This window comes from Rhinopithecus roxellana, chromosome 18 (assembly GCF_007565055.1).
Source record: "Rhinopithecus roxellana isolate Shanxi Qingling chromosome 18, ASM756505v1, whole genome shotgun sequence".
Classification (NCBI taxonomy): Eukaryota; Metazoa; Chordata; class Mammalia; order Primates; family Cercopithecidae; genus Rhinopithecus; species Rhinopithecus roxellana.
The window spans coordinates 95,876,905-95,893,689 of NC_044566.1; the positions used below are offsets into that span (position 1 = coordinate 95,876,905).

At 42.0% G+C, this 16,785-nt stretch overlaps 1 protein-coding gene across 7 annotated transcripts in view; it reads right to left on the bottom strand.

Moving 5' to 3' along the window:
* Nucleotides 1-14,187, bottom strand: part of MBNL2 (muscleblind like splicing regulator 2) — a 176,010-nt gene extending 161,823 nt beyond the window's left edge. For 5 of the 7 annotated variants that reach the window (XM_010387107.2, XM_010387108.2, XM_010387104.2 and 2 more), the window contains exon 1: nt 13,944-14,176. The gene's annotated coding sequence lies outside the window, so the exon portion shown is untranslated. Of the gene's footprint in view, nt 1-13,943 lie in introns of all 7 variants that reach the window. The other 2 variants (XM_030921979.1, XM_010387106.2) reach the window with 1 other exon arrangement.
* Nucleotides 14,188-16,785: the final 2,598 nt, after the last annotated feature.

The window sequence follows — 16,785 nt, forward strand, 5'->3', positions numbered from 1 at the left end:
GAAAGGAAATGGGAAAGACTTAAGAAATAATTTTCTCCTCATCCACTATCTTTCATACATTTCTTTTTCCTGCGAACTTTTCTATAGCCAATGAAAGCTTCATTAAGGAGAACACATTTGCCCTGGCAGAGAAGGTCCTTAAATTAACAATGCCATCAGCTCCTTCCCACTGACAAAGGGCCCCTCACCATACATGAGGCAATGCTCGTCCATTGTTTTAACAAATCTTCACAAAAATCCTGAGAGGTGGGCACAAGAAACCAGAGGTCTGATGAATTTGGTAACTTGTGCTTCGTATGGGACCCCAGGATTCAAATCTGTGTTGATGACCCACAAGTTTTGGATTCCTGCCATCCTTAGCCATCCTTATTTCTTTTTTGAGATCTGCAATCCCTTGACTTAACCATACTAATGGGCTAGTCTAGGGTTACACAGCCAGAAAAGGGCAAAGGGCATTGTCATCTGCTGTCCCCATGCTCTTCCTTCCTTCCATTTGTCTTGATTGCCAAATAGAAGAAAGGAAAAAAAAGTCCCTTAAGCAAAGCTTTTATGCATTTGAATAAAATAAAAATAGGGAGAAACAAGGAACAAGGAGATGTTTTGTATATAATGACAAAGTAACTGTTATTATTACTGTCACCATCATTATTATTTAACACTGATCATTTCCTTTCAAGTTTCTAATTCGAAGCATTAACTTCCTTCTGGTCCAGGGTAGAATGGTAAGCTGGCTATCATGACCGTTCATGGTTCTGATTATAGTTAGGAACAGAGACCACTGCTGGAAGCCCAGAAGGTTCCAGAAGAGAGAAATGAATAAAAAGTGGAGGTCCAAGTGGGAACAGAATAAAAATATAGGACTATCTTCCCACGGGCTTTCTCTTTATCTTGTAATACAAAGTACAAGGTAGCCAGCTACATTTTAAAAACTTTTTACTAAAGACAAAAAAAAAAAAAAAAAGACCGCATATCCTGTATCCAGCCCACTGGAGTTTCACAAAGTGAACACATCTGTACATCTCACACCCAGATGAAGAAATAAAATATTAGCAGAGCTCCAGGAGTACCCCCTCCAAGCTTTCAGACACTACCCCCTTCCCCAAAGGAAAGCACGCCCCCAGGACTACCTAGCTGACTGTATTTTAAATTAACCCCTTCATTCTGGCCAGGACAGCCTGTGTTCTTCTGAGAGAAAGCTTTTCTGGCAGCAACTGTCACTTCAAAGCAGGGGGAACATAAAGTGTGTGTGAGGGAGTAATTTTGTGTGTAGGAGAAAAGTGTTTCTAATTTTCAGTCCTGAAAATGTGAGGGGAAGAAGGAATATGTGAAAAAAAAAAAAGAGGGAAATAAGTCTGTAAATGCAGTCCTCGCTCTGCCTCCACCATTAGGAGCTGGAAGGCTTCCAGCGACATGCCATTTTGAGCAAGGAAGCAAACACAATCGCCCTTCTCCACCCTTCCCAGCCTCCGCCAGGGCAGGTCAGCTCCAACACCCATCACCGTCAAATTTGCGGATAGGCTGACGGTTATTATTTAATGGCAACATGTTCACTAGAAGGCTGATAGTGTATTGAACATATGGTTCTGATTTATTTTTTCTGTTTGTAACCAGGGAGCAAGATGGGGAGCGTCAGAAACCTAACTCCACGATTTGCTGGGTTCTCCCAAACTGTAACTGGAACCTCGCTCCCAGGCCGATGCCCCTCTTGCCTCTGCAGCTCTGGGGTCTAGGGAGGAAGGAGCCACAGAGGGTTCGGACAACAACACTGACTGATCCCAGAGCAGGACTTCATTCTGTTAACCTGACAAAGTGCACAAGCTGCGCTGACATGTTTTTCCTCCACTTTCTATGCTAATTTATCAAACTGGAAGAAAGAACATCAAATAAAAATCCACAGCTGCAATTAACTCAAGACCTAACATGTACCTGGATAAGGGGACTCACAAGACTTCCGGTATCTACAAGGTTTTAAATGGCAAGGTTTTCTAACTTTGTGTCTTGGGTTATTGGTCATCAATGTTTCCAAAAATAATCACTCCTTTCCGTTACATTTTCTGATCAATTATTTAATGAGATCTGGGTTATATGACATCAATTTCACCCTGAGTGGGGAAAACTCATGCTCTTGAGTGGTCAGCTAGAAAGCTGGCAATTTTTGTTAAAAAGGCAAATTTTTAGACTGGCAAAACGTAGGGCATTAATAAAACCAATACTAGTACAGAGGGGGAAAAAAGGCAGAGTTTGTGAGAGAATAGGGGCCTGGGGATCTCTAGGTTAAATACCAACTCAGGTCTGAAAGCTTCAGATCAAGTTCTGGGCTTTCTCTACATGAAAACATGGCCACCTTGTACAGAAATGGCTCCACACCCCTCCTCACCCTTCCTTTGTTTGCTCTGTGTGCCCCTAAGTAGGCCTGGGTGGATCTGAGGGAGAAAATCCTTCCTGGTTTCTCCTTCTCTGAGGAAGGAGGGCAGGTTAGTGCAGCCTGCTGTTGACTGGAGCTGGGATTAATTAGTTCCTCCAGTGACCTTGGCACCTACTGATGGCGAAGTGTGTCTCTAAGCTGCTGAGAGCCGCAGAGAAACTCAGGGGGACTGAGCACTACTGCTAAAATGATCGTTGAGCCAAAAAACATAGACGACAACGAAAGAAAACCAAAAATGTGTACCTTATCTCTAAACACTGCCTGAGTATGTTATTCAAATAGTTGATGTGAAGAAATACCTCTATCTATCTCTGCATATATGTTTATTTAAATCTCAATCGATCTTTCTATTGTCCTTGTGGGTAACTTTGCAAGCCAGTGTCCCGTACATTGCCAGGGATGTTTGGAGGGGGCTGTTACCTGTGGTTGGGACTGAAAACAATTTTAAAGCATCCTATCATGCAGTTGTGGAAGCTCATCTGTCCCGCCACACTTTACCTTCATCTCTTCACTCCCCACCACCGCCCTACTGTGCTCAGGCCCGAACAGTGCTAAAAGAAGTTAAAGAGCCCCACCTCTTTCTCTTATCATAGCTGGTTCAACGTTCAATTTGAGTCAACAATGGGTCACAATGGGTCAACACTGCCCGAGCAGCTCAGTGTCTTGGGTTGCATAAATAAAGGTATTCTGTCATGAATTAGGGAGGTGCCATAATGGTTCTGTCAGAGGAATTCTGACCTCTTCAATACGTGAAGGGGCTCGCCTCCTAAAGAGACACTTGATTTGCTTAGGGTTACTCCAAAGGCCTGAACAGGGGTGAAGAGTGCAGGATACAGAGTCCCATTTCATTTCAGCATGAGGAAGAATTTTCTAACAAAATGTTATGGCTTTATGCGCTATGGGGTCGTGATTGTCCAGTCAATAAAGATACACAATAGATGGAAAGAGCTCGTTAGGACTGGGGAAGAGGGTAGACAGGGATTGTGCCAGATAATCCCTCAGATGCCTTCCCACTTGGGATTTCCTTCTAATTTCCACCTTATATTTGTATTTTTTGTCAGTTGGGTGGATCTCCAAGGAGTGGCGTGGTGGGGCTGTCAGAATCCTGTGTAATGTGAAAAAGTTATTCCATTGACTCTCATGTGTCTTCCCACAGCAAACCACCATTCCGGTACCTGAGTACTCAGGAGAACAAAGCAGCAGCTGGAGTAGCACGTGTTGTGGGAAGTAAGTAGTTAAAAGCACCAAAGCTCTTTGCTGGTCCGAGCAGCCCCAGAGGCAGCCAGTCCCTTTGATCCTGCCTCTTAATTGCAGCCTACTTGCACCAGGGAACTTTAAAGGAAAAAAAAAAAAAAAACACACAGGGAAACTCTAGAGATAGAGCTTGTTTGTTTCCTGAGGGGATGGTCTTTGTGGAGGCTGCCAGGAAGCTGATACTTGAGGCTTCAAATGATTGGTTTCCTAAGGGGGAAAATAAATAGTCCCTTCCACCAGCTAAGAGTCAGGTGTGACTAGAACCCCAGAAATATGAGGTATCTACATGTGCCATTTAGTAGGGGTGCCGGGTACAGACTTACAAGAGAGAACAGGACGTGAGAAAAGCGACCATGGGCTAGCGCAGGAGCAGGCAGAACTCTAGAAAAAGAGAGCCTGAAGCGAGAGCATCAAAGAAAACGGCACTGCACAGGAAGGGAAGTGGAAGAAGAAAAGGAATCTCTAAGAATTCTCATAGAGAGCAACAAAATCACAACAGCACAAACATTTCACTTTGGAATAGGTCTTAGAGTTGATAATGAGCTTTTACCTATGACATGTATTTAAGTTGTCTAAACGTTGAGATCAAGTTGTTTAAGTTCATTCAATGTACATGCACACACATACACACACACACACACACACACACACACACACACACAGTCAAGAGTAAGAAAAAGGCCAACAAATAATCACAGCAAATAGTGGAGATGATGCCGTAGCTATCCTTGGCCATATACCAAGTTCCTTTGTGAGGAGGGACTCCTGGCTAAAACTGAACTCATGCCTGCACAGTATGCCAGTAATTGCTTGTTTATGTCTATTTAGCTACTTAGTGAGCTCCACCAACAGTACTTACAACTGTCAGGGAAGTTTTTCTAAAGCAAACCCTTTTTGTTGCAATCCCCAAGTAAGCACTGGTGGACAAGGGGTGCGTGTTTCCATCCTACCAACTTGAGTTTCGCCCCTTATTCTGTAACCTTGGCAAGTAACTTGATCTCTCTAAGCTTCATTTTCTTCATGAAAAGGTTTAACTGAGTTGATATGCATAAAGCTCTCAGCAGAGGAGGACTTTCCATATAGTAAGTGCTCAATAAATTCAATAAATGTTAGTTCTGTTTCATTCCTAAAAGGTTATTGGTAAATTAAAAATGCATAAAAATACCAGCCATCTGTGTGTGGACTAAATGAGCATCTGGGTAGGGGAGACTTCCTCTAAATCAGTTTAGCTTGACTCCTGGTTCTAGGAAAGAGGGGGCCACATGTGGGACACACAGGAAAATGAGGCATCTGAAAGGAGGGGAGACAGACAGGGGCACGAGATGGAAGACCTATAACAAGGTATGAGACTCAACAATCAGGCCTGGACATTTCACTTAGGCTACTTCATTCGACAGCTGTCTCTTCTCACAATGTCTTCGTTTCTGTTACAAGACTTTAAAACTAGCATTTTTTAAACAAATGCAATGTTAATGGCATATAACCCTTCCTCTCTATCCTTCATATTCTTTGGAGAGACAGAGGAGAGAATGGCATTACCTACATCTTAGGGAATGAATGTGTCAGAGCTCCTGGACCTAATTCACCAAGGGTGTGAGGACTCAAGTAGGCACATCAGACTTCCAGGCTCCAGTTCTGACCACCATCTAGAAGAAAAGGAATCTAAGGCTGGTTTATAATGCATATATTCCTTAGGATAAAAAAACAAACTCTGGAGAAGACAGATAAACACACACACTAGCCTTCCCTGGAGGCAGTAACCAAATCTCTTGGGGAACTTGTCAGAGTCTGTGTCCACAGAGAAGACAGACATCTTGGGAATGGGGAGATATCCAGAGACAGGCTGTGTGTAGCCACTGAACTGCTTGTAGCTGCTGAAGTCCCTGCTTTCATGCCTTCAGCCCCAGCCACATTGGTGCAAGGCTGGTGGGATACATCAGTTCAACCTCAGCTTCACTCTGAAGCTGAACAGCCTGGAAAAACCTACTGAACAGCCTAGAAAGACCTATGTGTGGAGGAGGTAGGTTCCAGTCTCCAGACCACCAGAAGATCCCCCAAGGAGCCATCCCAGACCCAGTGATCCGCTGCCACTCACATTGTGGCAGTGACACTTACAAAGCAGTCATTGTATTCTGGAGCCTCCTGGATGAACATCAGCTTCATCACCTGGAGCCTGTTACAAATGCGGACTCTTGACCTCAGCCCAGCCCTACTGAATCAGAGCCTACATTTTTATTAAGATCCCCAGGTGATTCGCAGACACATGAGAGTTTGAGAAGTGCTGTCTGGTCACTTATGGTAGGCGTCTGGTGTGAGGGCATCAATCCGTTTGCATACTTCTAGTACTTTCTCATCATGAAAGGCTATTTTCTTCCGAGAAGTCCTTATGGCTGGGTTCAATTGAGAACTGCTAGAATCAGAAATAAATGAATCGCCAGGGTCTTTGAGAACAGGACGACCAGTGTCAAGTGATACCTCCAATCACCCTGGAATTACTGTTCTGACCTGTAACATCCCCAAAATATACATATTTTGAGAGATGGATGCACAAGTATTGATAATTATTGATTTTAAACATTCTCTTTGCTTATTCGTGAAGATTGACTTTTAAGAAGTCAACTGTATATATGCGAGATATAGCTACGAAGGTTCCCTCAACTGTCTAATATTCTGTGGCTCTACGCAAGACTCTGAACCAATATTTGCCTCCAAAAGGACCATAGCCAGAAATCCTTGCCAGAGAGGGAAAGCTATGTGCAGGAGAATAGTTCAGCCCAGGAGACTACACTGTTTTCTCATGGAATCCTGGAGACTAGGCTATGGTGCTTAATAGTATCAGTCATTTATTTTTTTAAAACAATTTTGCTCCTTTGTGGGTATTTTTCTGTTTCTTTGCTAGCTCTTATTCTCTTTTAGGCCCTTGCTGTGTTCCCCAAGATTCGTCCTTGGTCATTGCCTATCTCTGTTCATGCTGCCTTCTTTCACGAGGTGTGAGCTCCAATGGCTTCCACTATGGCTTCAACACAGGTGTGTTGCAAGCTTGTATTTGTAGCCTGTTGTCCAGGCTGTTCTTCATTCCCACATTGTCAAATGTTTATGAGACATCTCCACTTGAATGTTCCATCATTAGCTAAAAACACCATTCTCAAGTCTAAAAACTCATCATCGCCCACCCTCCTTCAACCCTATTCCCATTTATCGGTCCCTTTTTCAGACCACTCCCATTTCTGTCAGGGTACCATTGAAATCACTCCTCCTAGAATTTCTGCAGTGACGTGATCTCAGCTCACTGCAACCTCTGTCTCCTAGGCTCAAGGGATTATCTTGACTCAGCCTCCTGAGTAGCTGGGATTACAGGCATGCGCCACCATGCCTGGTTAATTTTTCTATTTTTAGTAGAGATGGGGTTTCGCCATGTTGGTCAGGCTGGTCTCGAACTCCCGACCTCAGGTGATCCACCTGCCTTGGCCTTCCAAAGTGCTGGGATTACAGGCGTGAGCCACTGTGCCTGGCCCAGTTTGGCTCTTCTAAGCTCTCACTACCTTCTAGTATTTTTCCTTCAAGATGCCTTTTGGATTTGCCCTTTCTCCTCCATTTTTCATGCTAATGCAACCCTTTTCCACTTTGTGCTTGGAATATTGTGAAACTTTTCTGGCCAGTGACATCACTAGTTACAAATGTTCTGACCTCTAACCCTATCTTACAAGTCCCGATTAAATCTTTATAAAGCATTAGATGTGATGTTATAGGTAATGAAATTAAACTCTTCCACAGGGCCCTCCAGCTGATTCATATCCTGACTCCACCCCCTCCATCTAACTTTATTCCCCACTGCTCCCTAACACTTCATCCCCATCTCCAAGGTCAAGGTTCCTCCCTGGCCCCTACACCACATCATGCTATTCCTCCTTCCTGAGATTTTGACCACCGGCCTCTCCAAACATTTTTTATCATACATTCTTATAAGAATTTTTTTTTTTAGATCAGAAACAACCATTAAAGACGGTTACTTTATAAATATTATACTTGCATGACCCTACTAATATGTTATACACATTATCGAACATCCATGAAAACTGACATTTATAAAGGATAAGCTAAATAATATATAAGATGGAAGTTCACCTATTTCCTTGCCAAGTGAATAATCTTGCCCTTGACCTGCAGTGTGGACATACCACATTAGAGACATGGATCCAGACCAAATACATCCATTCAGACCCAAAGGAGGCAGCTCTTCCTGCAGGCAGCCTTATCTCTGACTCCCACCCAAGCTGAGCTCCACTTTCCTGAATTCTCAGAACATTGAAAATTATATGTAGTAAATCATTTAGACAATATATATTGCATCGATACTTTAAGTCTGATTAATTGAAGCTTGCATCTAGGATGCCAGAAATTTATAGATTTTTAGAATAATTCAATATCTTAATTAAAAATATTACTGTCTTCTCAAAATTGCTTGGGTTGGGCTCTATTCAATTATGCAACATCCATTACAAGAAAACTCCAAGTCAGACTGAAGTTTAATTTCATTTGTCTCATTAAACATCACACACATTGATTCCCAGAGGTTTGAGGACTACTTTTTCTACTTTTTTGACCAATGAGACGTTTAGCACATTGCTTAACCTTACTCAATTTGAGTTTTCATTGAATCTGTAAAACGGGGCAAAATGTGACCATTAAAAGAGATAATAATAGTCCAGGCACAGTGGCTCACGCCAGTAATCCCAGCACTTCAGGAGGCTGAGGCGGGGTGTATCACCTGAGGTCAGGAGTTCAAGACCAGCCTGGCCAATATGGTGAAACCGTGTCTCTACTAAAAATACAAAAATTGGCCAGGTGTGGTGGCGCACGCCTGTAGTCCCAGCTCCTCAGGAGGCTGAGGCAGGAGAATCGCTTGAACCCCGGAGGGCTTTGTGCCTGAATGCCTAGCAGTCAGAGCTGAAAAAGCCAAGCGAATCAACCTGTCTTCTTGCTCTGCCTTGGCATCCAGGCTGCCGATGGTCCCAAAGTCTAGTCTCAATGCACACACTATCCATGAAGGCATTTGGGGACATGCATCTGCACCCCCAGGGACAGTTCTAAGTTTTTTCTGTCCTTCAAAATTCAAGTGAATTAGCTGCTGAAAAAAAAAATCAATAAATCCAAGTTTTACAAACCCAGTTTATAATACATCTCCTCCAGCAGCTTTACCCAGCTCACCCTTGCCAGAGTGCCCTAAGTTTAGACTCCCACTTTTTAACTCTATTTGAACTGCTAATTAAGATAATGCCTGTGAACACCCTTTATAAATTGTAAGAAACTACACATATATTAATTCTCCTTCTGAAGACATTTGAGTGCTTAACCATCCTTATTGCATTTGTACATATCTTGTTTCCTTGCTATTGTGTATTGCAAACAGACAGCCACAGCATTTTCAGTGTTCTTGACTCCTCCCTTTTTCCTCTGAGGTCATGTACCACCCTGGAGCTCGCATTCAATGCCCATAAACCTTGGACCTGCCCATCTGTCTGCCTGAAAGAGTTCTGTAAACGTGGCTACATCCGCAGCCTCCTCTCTCAGCTCTTCCCCAGGCGTGTCCCTGAACCTTGCAGCTTGTCTGTGCCCAGAGAATACACATTAACTGTGATGTTAGGGTAAAACAAACAAACAAACCCAAAACTTAGTGTTTCAAAAAGAGATAGAAAGATAGATAGATAGATAGATAGATAGATAGATAGATAGATAGATAGAGATATATATATAGATAGATATAGTAACTCGGCTTTTAAGAAACAAGGGGGAAAGTGAAATTCTGCAGAGTCAGAAAACAGGTTTCCTTGCTAGAGATGGAGACAGTGAGATAAAGGCATGGAGGCTTCCCCCACACCCTGCAGCTCAGAAGTGTGGGACGGGGTCTAAGACTTCCTGTTGTTGGCTGGTATTTACGGCTTTTTAGATGATATGCCCATTTTCCCCAGGCACTTTGGGGCCAAAACTCAGTGTGCTGAGACTCAGAAATTGCTCTCAGTAGCTTCATATTTTGAATTTTTTTGCACCATTCTTATCTGTCTATTGCTCATCTGACATCTTTATATGTTATTTAAGCAGTACTTATCTGGAGAAATATAACAGAGGTCAAGAAAGTACATACATTTAGCTATCTAAAACTCAAAACTGCATCTCTTGTTCTCCCCCCAATCACCAAAACTGCCCCAAGCCTAAAATTAATCTGATGGTTAACAATGCTAAATTAATATTAGCCAATAAATTTATTCCAGTCTTTGAAACTTACAATTTTGCATCATTTATTTTTGTATACACACACAAAGGCAGGTATTAGGTTACTGAGTTGGGTTTCTCACCGAATGGCAAAAGCCAGGGAACCCCATAGGTGTTTAATAAACACTTGTTGACTGATTGATGGAATATACTACCTAGGATAATTCAGACAATGCATTCTTTGTCAAAACACTAAGGTAAATTATTGAGTCCACTTTTATTACCAAGCGTTTCTGCTGTATTGCAGAGGACAGGCCAGCCGAAAACTTGTCCATCTGCCTCAGAGCACAGGTTTACAAAATAAACCCTTAGGCCTGACCTTTCACACCTGGTTTTTACTCTCAGCAGAGGAGGCCCGGACTGGTCTCCATAAACAACTGTGTAGTTGGAGCCGTGTAGTTGGAGGCCCAGGCCTGATGCAGACCCAGCCACCTTTGGCTCTTTACTACGAATATTATCACGGCTGCAAAAAATAGTTTGTGCACATTTTTTAAAAGAAAAAAAAACTGAGCAGAGCATAAAACTGGAGAGAAAAATAGTATGTGAACTAATTTACAAAGCCCAGCTAAGTCTTCCTGCCTCACTCTTCTGAAAGAAACCAAAGCATTAAAATATCAAGCTCTTTGCTCCACAGCAGTGGGCATCCATGCCTACCAGTTGAGTCGACCCTTCCAGAAAGGATGCCCGGGCCCATGACACCTTTACTTCTCTTTGCAGCCATTTCCTGCCATTCTTTGCTAGGCCTTTAGCTTGGGTCTTGAGCAGATTTTGTGAACAGGGCAAACTGTCCTCTCTTCTGTTCTGCCATGCCCCAGGGTTCTGTGCTCGCCTGGCCTGACTCTTGACCTGCAGCTCTCTCTGGGCTTTCTTGCTTGCTGATTTTTATGCCCACATCTCCCTACCTTTCTGTAACACCCCCCCCCCCTTATCTCCACTGCCCACCTGTCCGCTAGAGTTGCCAGGTTTCTCTGCTTGGCATGATCCAGCCAGCTCTGACATGTAGCTGTACCTGAAGATGGTAAAGGCCCCCAAACTATGTTTTCAACAACCAACATGTCTTGTTAGTTATCCACCTTTTCCTGAATCAGAATCCTTCACCCCTTGCAATGCTGCCAACCTACTTCTATGTTGATAATGTGTTTTGTCATTTTGAAAATGTAAACAAATCAGTATACCTTCCTTTTCATCTTTTTCTTGTTATCAGTAGGAAAGTACAAGAAAAAAGGAAGAGAAAATGCATGCGAGATTGAACCTACTTATTCTACTATATGGAATTATCTTAAGCTCAGCATCTAAATCCTCTTTTCCCAGTTCTTGCTTGGAATCTTGAATACCTGATCTTGAATTTCTGTGGCGCTCCCTGAGTGCGGGACTGGCGGGTAGCCATGTGATATTGATTTGTTTTCACCATAGCAACAGCAAATTGAAACAACTAGCAGAGAGAAGGCAGGCTGTTAACCAGTAAAGCTACCTAACCAGTATATTTCACAAGCATATTTTTTCTCCTTCCCTCTTGTTTTTTCTCTTATTTACTCCACTTTCACAAATTTAACACAAAAGTTAAAGGAAAAACAGCATTACATGTTTTGGGCACTACAAGGCCTATGGCCAGAATAGTGTGCTTTGCAGAGCTTCTAGTATATCAGACTAGATCAATGGGAACAATGCAAACAACAATGCTTTGATTTCCTTGGAAATTTCATTTGTTGAACTAAGAATAAATATCCCTAAAAAATTTACGTGAGCACAAAGTAGAATGAAGGGTTTTGTGTATATGACTATGTATCTTAATACCCTAAGGCGTTTGCCAACAGTTTCCTAATACCGAGGTTTTATCCCTTTGTACTTTAAATAGCTCAATGTGCCCAGAGACAAACAACCTTTTTTTTTTTTCTTGGTAAAAGGTTAAGGTCTCAGAATGCTAAATGATGAGGGAAAGTGTAGCAAGTATGATTCAATTCTATTAAAAGATAGAAAAATTAAGGTAGGCACTTGCTCAAAACTACGTGAGTAGTCGCAGAGGAGACGCAAACTAGCTTTGGGAACTCCCGGGAACTCCAATGTGCTCCAATCAAAATCCTTTTTAAAAGGTTCCTTCGTAAACGTTACCCTTCCCCCGATCTCTGTGACCAAGGTTGCCACCTGTGACATGGATTCGCAGCCTGCAGTATTGTACTTCTCCTGCTTGGGGCCATCTGTGCTAGGACATGATGATTTTTCTATGAAAGCAGCTGTTCCCACCATCACAACCAGCCTTGAACTTGGTGGCACAACCTGGATCCTAAATAGTGACTCTGGAGCAACCGCGAATAGGGCCCCGGGGACCATCCACCTAGGTGGCAGCGCTGGGCTGCACCGAGGGGGAGTCAGGCCAGAAAAAAGGCTGTGCCCTGCTCCCTGCTGCTTTTTGCCAGCCCAGCCAGAAGCCCTGCAGAAAACCTGTGCTGACCGGCCCGACATGAGGCAGGTACGAGAAGATGCCCTATTTATGAGGGGGACAGGTTTACAGTTTACAAAAGACAGGCGAAAATATAAAGGCATAACTTAAGTCCTGCCAACGGGGAGTTAGAATGTTCCTGGCCAGGACATAAAGAAATATTCCTCTCCACAAGCTCGAATAAAGGAACACACAGCAGAAATAGTTGGGGGATGACGTCAGAAGTTCTGGGCTAGTGTCCTGCACTTCTCCTTGAAAGTAAAAACAGTGGGTCTAGAAGAATCTACGTGGCATTGCCCTTATTTAAATGAGTAGTTCTACTGCTCCTTGCAAAACAAGGAGGATAGCTGAAGAAACTTCCTCTTATTTAAAGATTATAAGAACGTTCCCCCTGCCTTTTTTTTAAAACCTTCTTGTCCCCAAAACGCACACATTACCCAATTAACAAATAGCTTTCCACTTAACCTTTGTCTTTTAAAGGGACAGTAATGTTTCTTGAAGAACATTCAAGGTGCTGGTGGTTAGGCAAGTCAGATTTTTTTCTTCGCTTCAGTGCTTGCTAACTATTCTAAAAATGTTACACATTTATTGTAAACACATGCTTCCGAGGCCTAACAAAAAAGCACAGTTTCCTCATGCCTGGCAGAAATTTAAAACGGAAAAGGGCAGAAAGAATTCTTTAGCAAATATATCCTTTCCTTCTCCTGGGCCAAGTGTGTTAAAAATAAATCTTCTCCATCATTTCTCACTGCTGCTTCTCAGCGAGAAAGTTGATACGGTTCGGCATAGTGAAAACACAGCTTTAAAAGCTAGCCTGCCCTCATTAAATTATTCTGCTGGCTGTGTGTTCTCATTAAAAATGCATAAAGATCAGATAATTGCAGTAAGCATTATTAACCCAGCTTTACTTTTGAATATAATGGTTCCACTTTTAAGCTGGAAACAAAGACTCAGACATGCCAGGAAAAGAAATGTAAACATTGAACTACAGTATCGAAAACTTGCCAGAAAGCTACCTCTTGCTAGGTTGTTAAAAATGTGCTTTTGAAACTCAATTAAAGCTGTAGCATTGTAGAGCTAGGTAAGTCCCTAATTTTTAATAAATAGACACATACGTTTGCTCAAACATCCAACCGATGATTATTTACCATGAATTGTTTTTTAATCCTTAATTGCAAGTCTGTTTTCAAATAATAGGATCCATGTAAACTTTATCTATTTGGGAACTAGCTATGGCAATATGACAATTTTTTATAGCAAGAAAATAAGATTGCGCTGAAGAATTAAAATGGCTTTTAAAAAATAATGTAATAAATGAATCGATTCTTTGCATAAAAACTCGATTTCGTGCCTCACCCCAAACAGGCGGCATAGATTCAAGCTTTGCCATTTCTTTTTCTCAAATCAAAATGTTACGTAAAACTCCAGGGTCCCCCGCAAGTATTACATTTGAATTAGTGGAATCCAGTTTCCCTGGCTCCCTAAGCAGCACACATGGAATGCAGCATACTGCAGCAAACTCTTTAAACATTCAAAAAAGGGGGGCGATTCTCCTACCTTGTTTAGCTCTGCCTGTCCTTCCCATTTACAGTAACCCCAGGAACATCTGGCAGAACCAAGTGGCCGAGGCTTCTCCACCGCATCATGAGGAAGAAACTTCCATGTAAATAGTTCTCATTCCCTGTTTATTGTACTCTGAAAGCCGCCTGCCGTATCTGGAAAATTTTACCTTCAGATGATGAAGCAAAGACAGTCTAAACTCTGTTGCTGTAAGCTGCAAGCCCTTCCTTCCGACAAATCCCTCCCAGCCCGGGCCAGCCAATCCCCAGCCAGCTCGTCAGCCCTACTCGTCTGAAACTGGCCCTAATAGGATGACTGACACAGTAACACAGCACTTGCAGTGTGTAAAAACAGTGCATCCATACTGATGAAAGAGGAATTTCCCTCTCAGAAGAAAGCAATCATAGCACCAAGACAAAGTGGCACATAATTGGCAGAGCAGAGAGAGGGGTAGCTCAAGAAAACACCCTTGAAGACAGCCAGCTCGGAGCCAGGAGCCGCACCGTGAACACTTTGGAAAACGTGAAACTCCGCAGATTCCAAAGAAATCCAGGTTGTACATGAAACTGAAGTCCTTGGACTCTCTGACAAAGCATATGTATATATTTTGTAAAGGAAAAATAATTCAGTGTCTGCCATGGCAATTAACACCTTACAAAACGTTTACGTATTTCCATTATTGGGGAAGAATGTGCTAGCCCAAGTGCGTATTCAAAATCAAAACATGCTTCTAGCTCTGGCACACACAGGTTTCCTGTATAACATCTGTTATTGCACTGGTTAATTACTGTGGCCCATTTATCTTTCGTCTAAGTTTTCAGACCACTTGGGACTTCGATTAGGGAATGCTGGACAATAAAATTGATATCTATCCACTACCCTTTTCTACTCTTCGCAGGCACCCACGAGAGGATTAGGTGTGCCTTAACCATCTTAGATGCCATTTGATAAATACTGTGCATTGGCTTACATTGTCGTTAATGAAGCAATGATTATAGGAAGATGTTTACTGTTGAATGCATGTGGCACATGATCCAAGGGTCCCATGAGGTGCCAATTCCACAAAAGATGTCCTAGGAGGTGCTGGAGTTTCCTGAAATAAAGCAGAAGAAGAGAAAGGTTAGAAAGGGTTATTTATTTATTTATTTATTTATTTCCCAGTCTACAGCATTTCTGTATGCTTTGAAAACCAAAACACAAAAACATATGGCATTTAGCAAACACAATAAGCATACATTTTCCTTCCCCTAAATACAACATTTTAAGAAAAAACAAAAAAGTATGATGATTACATGACGAGACCAAGGCAGAACAAAGCCCCTATTCATCTGAAAGGTTGAACCCAATGCACTATTTTTATAAGCAACTGTTCAGTGCATCTGTAATGAAGCAACAGAATGAAATGGAATGCTTTCTTTTTATTTTGCCATTGCATCTTTAAAACAATGTTTCATATAATTTCTAGGCTACTTTCTTCAATAACTACTGTGCTTTATTCCCCTCAGTTTTTTATGCTTACATTCTTTGTCCTCCCCATGTAACGCTACCACATATCCTAACTTGCAGGCTTTCATCTACTGTAATACTTCTGGAAATTTGAATTAGTTCTTTGGTCAAACAGGTAAAAACTACTTTTAATTATTAATAAACAGATTTATGATTCTCCTCTTCCTCATCTCCCTCTGATTCTGTCTTTGAAACTATCATTCCATGAATCCCATTCCTGAAAGTTTAGTTACCTTTTGACACATTCCCCCATTCTCAGCCAGTGAAATTAAGCCTTGCTGATTTTTCCTCTCAGGTAAGCTGGAACTCTGACCTATTACCTGGAAAACACAAATGCTAACAAGACAGCCTCTGGAACTCAGGCCTCCTCATCTTCAAGCTCCCTTGTTGCCAGATGGGTTTTTAAAGTCATATAAAGTCATGTTCCTTTCACATTCAAACCTTTCTCTCTATAAAATCTGAATTATAGACTTTCAAGGGCCTTCATAATCTGGGCTCTCCCTTTCAACTCAACTTTTTCTCCACTGTTTTCCCAAGTGAACTTTCTGATGGAGTCATGCTTATTTCTGCCTTACTCAATCTTTAGACCTCAGCTCACCTTTCCCTTTATTCTGTCGTGTCTTCTCTGGCCACATTACCCTCTCTGATGTTCTCCTGTGAAAGCATTCTGTACTGTTCATTGTACCAGACACTTTGAAACCCTTAACAATGTAGTCTTCTGTAGTTAGTTTGCCTGAGTTGATCTTTCCATCTCAGAAAGCAAGGCTTATGTTGTATATTAATTAAGATAATGCACACAAAACGTCTATGCAGTGACTGGCACATAATAAATGCTCACTAATGACAGCCATTCTTACTAGTATTTCTAAATGCATTGTTCATTGCAGTTAGCAAAATGCCATGCACAAACTTGCTGACTTCACGATTCCCATCTCAAGAACTGGTATCATATTCATCCAACTGCATGAGCCAAAAACCCGGCAGTCATTCTTAACCCTCCTTCTTCAACCACCATTTGAAATCCATTATCAAAGTCTTTCAGGTTTAACACCTAAATATTTAGAAATGTTTCACTTTGCTCCATCTCTCCCAAATGACTCTGTCCAAGTTATTGGTGTCTTTTATCATGATGATTGAAATAGCCCCCAACTGGTCTCCTGCATGTATTCCTGACCCCGTCACACCTTTTTTCACACTTCAGTCAGAACAGTAATTAACAAACAAGTCTAATTTTTCCACACTCCTTTGTGTAAAACCTTTGCTATGGACTGAATTGTGTCCCCCTAACACTTATACGTGGAAGTCCTAGCCCTCAATAGGAAGGTATTTGGAG